Below are 5,628 nucleotides of genomic sequence, written 5' to 3'. Positions count from 1 at the left end.
GTCCCATCATGGCCTAGAGGCCACCATTGGGGGCCAAGGTCAGCTAAGACTACAACCAATCCAATTACTTGCCCTTCATCTTTAGAAGGGTCTTGAAGAGATATCATACCTGCTTTGGAAGAATTGCTAAGGGGCAATGCCAGCTAGGAGAAAAATTCAGCTCTTTAGTTTGAAAGAAGATCTTTTCCAAGGATGAGCTCTTCCTTTCCTTCCCATCTCTTCTGTCCAGACCCAACCCTGTCCTCCTCCATATTCCTAGCCTGAGTATGGAGCCACCTAGTAGATCTACCAGACAAGTAATATCAATGCAACAGAGACAGATGGGTGGTCACAAGATAGCCCCCAGAAGAGTAATCTAGACAGATAAAGGACAGAAAACCAGAAAATAATATTACTACTCAATATTTATTGAAACACTTACTTTATTCAAGATATGATCCAAGTGCTTTATAGATACTGTTTCATTAATCCTCACGTTTACCTGTGAAGAAGTTAATCATATTATCTTCATTTTACAGACCAGGAAACTGAGGCTAAGGGAGATCAAGTGGCTTGGCCAAGACCCATAGCTAATAGAAAGACAGTGAGACCAGCACTTGGCCCAATGTCCATTTTCAACCTTGCATCTCTGTACAGACCTCCTCAGACAGAGACAGGGAAGTCCCAGATCCCCTTCTTAGAGACAAGAAAGGAACCTGGGAGTCATCGTTTATCTCCCCTTCTCAATCCACCACAAGTCCAGAGGTTCTCCTGCTACACTGTAAGCTGTATTGGAAGAGTTCACAGAAAGTGATGAAAATAATCTGATTAATTAATTGACTGATGGAGTGTGTGAAGGGGAGGAGGAGTAAGAGAAGGTAGATAGAGGAATCTTGGCCCAAGGAGTCCCCAGGACTCACCTCCAGACTTCATAAACCAGATACCTCTGCCTGAACTGTTTACCTCTCCTTGCCTCTCTGAATAAAGCACAACACTCTTATTCATAAAAGAGATGTTTCAGTGCACTGATGGTCCCCCTGAGCCTAGAACAATCCCAACACATTGGAGATGCTTTAAAAAAAAGAAAGGCAAAAGATTGCTGGACCTCATACTTGACTGACTCAAGACAGAGCATAAAAGGACATTCTATTGCTGGGTGGGGGTGGGGGGTACAAAGGAGTTAAAAGTGGAAGGGGCCAAGTTTCCAAGGATGTGAACATAAAATCCCAAGGAGCAGATGTGACAGAGAAAGCAGAGATCTGGGCGCCTGGGTGGCTCAGTTGGTTAAGCAACTGCCTTCGGCTCAGGTCATGATCCTGGAGTCCCGGGATCGAGTCCCGCATTGGGCTCCCTGCTCAGCGGGGAGTCTGCTTCTCCCTCTGACCCTCCTCCCTCTCATGCTCTCTGTCTCTCATTCTCTCTCTCGCAAATAAGTAAAATCTAAAAAAAAAAAAAAAAAAAAGCAGAGATCTTTCCATTTCATCAAACATATGTTTCTGCACCTGATAATAAGTGCTCATGAAATTTGTTCCACAACTTACTCTATCACCTGGTTTATTCCTCACAGCATATTCTTTGAGACAGAAATTGTAGAGATGCTCACCTTATAAATTTTTAGAAAGGAGAAAACTAAGACTCTGAGACATGGGTGACCTGGCCAAGGTCACATGGCTAATTAAGGACCCCACATTCCTTGTTCAGGAGTGGGGACATGAGCAGAGGAAGGCGAAGGGAGACATGGAGGGAAAGGGAGGTTTTCAACAAATAGCTGGATGTCCACACGTAAAAGAATGAAGTTGGATCTCTACCTCACACCATATACAAAAATTAACTCAAAATGGATCAAAGACCTAGCTCTTTTTAAAAAAGCTTTTGTTTATTTGAGAAAGAGTGAGTGAGAGAAAGAGAGAGAGGGAGTGAGTGAGCATGAGCGGGGTGAGGGGCAGAGGGAGCAGCAAACTCCCCGCTGAGCAGGGAGCCCAATGCAGGGCTCAATCCCAGGACCCTGAGATCATGACCTGAGCCAAAGGCAGACACTTAACCGACTGAGCCACCCAGGCGCCCCAAAATAGATCAAAGACCTAAATGGAAGAGTTAAAAATAAAAAACTCTTAGAAGAAAACATGGGCATAAATCTTTATGATCTGGGGTTAGACAATGGTTTCTTAGATATGACACCAAAAGCACAAGCAACAAAAAAGAAAACAGATAAATTGGGTGTCATCAAAATAAAAAACTTGCACTTCAAGGGACACTGTCAAGAAAGTGAAAAGACAACCCAGAGAATGGGATAACATTTTTGCAAATCATTTATCTGATAAGGGACTTCTACATAAAAAAACTTTTACAACTTAGGAATAAAATGACAATCCACTTTAAAAATGAGCAAAGGATTTGGATAGACCTTTTTCCAAAGAGGACATACAGCGGCTAATAAGCACATGATAAGATTCCCAGCAGCAGCAGTGCTTGTAAAAGTTCAAATCAAAACCACAATGAGATATGACTTCACATTCACTAGAATCAAAAAAGACCAAAAATCACAAGGGTTGCCAAGGATGTGGAGAAACTGAAACCCTCCTACTCTTCTGGCAGTATTATACAATGGTGCAACCTCTTTGGGAAAGAGTCTGGCAGTTTCTCAAAGGCAACACATAGAGTTACCATGTGACCAGCAATTCTACTCCTAGATACATACCCAAGAGAAATGGAGACGTATGTCCACCCAAAAACATACACATAGATGTTCAAAGAAGCATTATGCATAAAAGTCAAAAAGTGGAAACAACCCAAATGTCCATCCACTGATGAACGAATAAATAAAATTTGATATATCCATATAATGGAATATTATTCGGCAACAAAAGGAAATCAAGTATTATTACATACTACAGCATGATGAACCTTGAAAATATTATACTAAGTGACAGAAGCCAGTTACAAAGGACCACATACTGTATAATTCCATTAATATGAATGGAATTCATTGGTCCAGAATGGACCAATCTTTAGAGACAGGACATAGATTAGATTAGTGGTTGGGCTGGGTTGAAAGGGGGCTTTGAGGGTGATGACTTAGTATTGAGGGCGTTCTTTTTGGAGTGTTGAAAATGTTCTAAAATTAATTGTGATGGTTGCACAATTCTGTGAATATACAAAAAACCATTGAATCACACACTTTAATTGGGTGGATTTTATGGTATTATGAATTCTCCATAAAGCTCTGTGAGTGTGTGTTTAGGAGAGGAAGAAGGAAAAGGAAAGGGAGGGAGGGCAGGAGAGAGAAAGGGAGAACCTCATTTCCCAAGATAAGGTGGCATCCATGAATCCCCTGGAATTGCAAAAAGAGTATGTGGGAGAGCATTTGTGCATTTTCTGAGATGGCCGCTGGCTTTCATCAATTCTGCAAAGAGTGTGAGCAGCAAAATGTGGTCCTGCTCTCAGGCTGACCTGGAGCGGGAATCACGGCAGGGGAGAACACCTCCCCTGGGTGCCCCTGCCTTTCCAGTCCAGTCTACTTGAGCCCCACTCCGTGGTGCGGAGTCTGGTTAGCTGCAGCTCCCCCAAGCAGCCTGGCCACCGCAGCCCGGAGCCCAGCTTTGAGCCCTTCCGGCCCCTTCCCCTCAAGGACCCCTGCCCCATGGTGGCCCCTCCCTCCAGAGCTGTTGCTCCACATCCTACAGCTACCACTTGCTCCAGCCTTCAACTGGGAGTCAGAATTCCTGGCTTCCAATGCCCCAAACTCGGAAGGCAGAGTGACCCAAAAGTAGGGTGACTGCCGTCCTGGTTTAAGCCTGTTGTCCTGGTGCAAATACTGAGAGCCATCTTGCACTCCCAACAGTATCCTGTTTTGTAGGAGACATTTCATAGTCCCTTTACCTGAAGAGGGAATGACCATGCCTTCCTGGGGGTGAAGAGCGCTCCAAGGGCCCCCAGGCCATCCCCTGCCTGCAGGAAGCATTCCTTTCCATTCTGTTAAGACTTCGGCAGGAGAGGACACATCCACCCCTTGACGCTGGGGCAGCCCTGCCGATAGCCATGGCCTCACCGCCCATGTCAACTGTCCTCAGTGGAGGGGGCATCTTGGCACAAATCTCTTTACAGGCAGTGGTGACATTCCTCTGCCGCCCGTGGTACCTGCAGGCTTCTCGCTCGTCCCTAGACTGAAGAATCCAAACTCCTTGACACTTTCTTACTCCTGCCCTTCATCAGCTCCCAGTCTTCTCTGGTCCTGAAGATCCCAAACCACGTCCTTTCTACTTTATATCACTAGTGCCTGGCAAATACAGGTGCTCCATAAATGATTATTTTCGGTAAGTCCTTTTTTTTTCTTTTAAATATTTTATTTATTTATTCGAGAGAGAGACAGAGAGCACGAGCCAGGGGGTGGAGGGAGGGAGGAGCAGGCTCCCCGCTGAGCAGGGAACCCGATGCAGGGCTCCATCCCAGGACCCCAGGATCACAACCTGAGCCGAAGGCAGACGCCTAACAGACTGAGCCACCCAGGAGCCCTCGATGAGTCATTTTTAAGTGAATGAAACACTGGCGAGACTAAACTAAAGCCACCGACCGAAGCATTGCACGTGGACTCTTCGGAGCCTGGGCCCAGGGAGTGGGCAGCTCTTGATAAGGCCCTTTCCAGAAGAGCACTGAGGCTGGGGTCGGGGGGAGGAGGGAAATCCCACTGAAACCCCTCCTCCTGGATGCCGGGGGGCGGAAGGTTGGCAGGGCAGAGGGAAGGGGGCACTTCCCTCTATTTCCATAGCTGACCCTCTCTCAAATTGCACCCCCAGAACCCTTCCCCAGATCCTTATCCTTTTTAACTAAACCCACTTTCCTGCTCCAAAGGGAAAGGAAAAAACTCTTTTGTTGTCTGAAGGGGCATCCAGTGAAGAAGGGCATGCTTTGCACTTTGTATTGAGAATCCTTTTCTTTTTTAAATAGTATTTAGCACCCATTTGACAAGAACTTATTCGGCATTTTCTACAAGCCACACCTGGCTAGGTACTGAAGAGGCAGTTGTGAGTAAGACAGACAGACAGGAGTATCTGCCCGGTGGGGCAATCTTTAACCATGAAGTCAAAGCTGGCCCAAGACTATATTTAGAATGCACTGAGACAATGATTTCTTGGTCCCTATATACCCGATACCTCAATATTAATGACAACCTTTGCATAGGCCCATAAGGACAGCGGGATGGTATCTGCTTAAAAACAGAACTTCCGGGGTCAGACCCATTTTCCAAATCTCGGTTCTGTGTCCCCTCGGGCAAGCTCTTTCATCTTCGTCCCGTTATTCACACTTTGTCGTGTGTAATGTAGGTAATGCCTTCTACCTTGCTGGACCGTGTGGAGGGCCCAGTGGGTTACTGGCTGGGGAGCCAGTAAATGGAGCCAGTGATAGTTTCTGAGAATGGGAGATTCCTACCCCTGGGGAGCCGAAGATTCCGTCGCCTGTTGACATTACCCTGTGTTCCAAGACAGTGTTTGCTAAACTTGGCTGAGTCTAAGAATCACTGTGGGAGCTTTTTAAAAATACAGGTTTCCAAGCCCCAACCCAAACCTACCAAACCAGAAACTGCGGGGATGGGGCCTGGGAGTTTGCCTTTTTAGAAGTCTCCGGGTTTGCAAAGGACGCCCCTCCTATCTG

Source organism: Mirounga angustirostris, unplaced genomic scaffold (assembly GCF_029215605.1).
Source record: "Mirounga angustirostris isolate CCGP_5_RB_7025 unplaced genomic scaffold, mMirAng1.0.hap1 SCAF_13, whole genome shotgun sequence".
Taxonomy (NCBI): Eukaryota; Metazoa; Chordata; class Mammalia; order Carnivora; family Phocidae; genus Mirounga; species Mirounga angustirostris.
The sequence above is the reverse complement of the archived record's forward strand: the minus strand, read 5'-3'. Positions refer to the sequence as shown.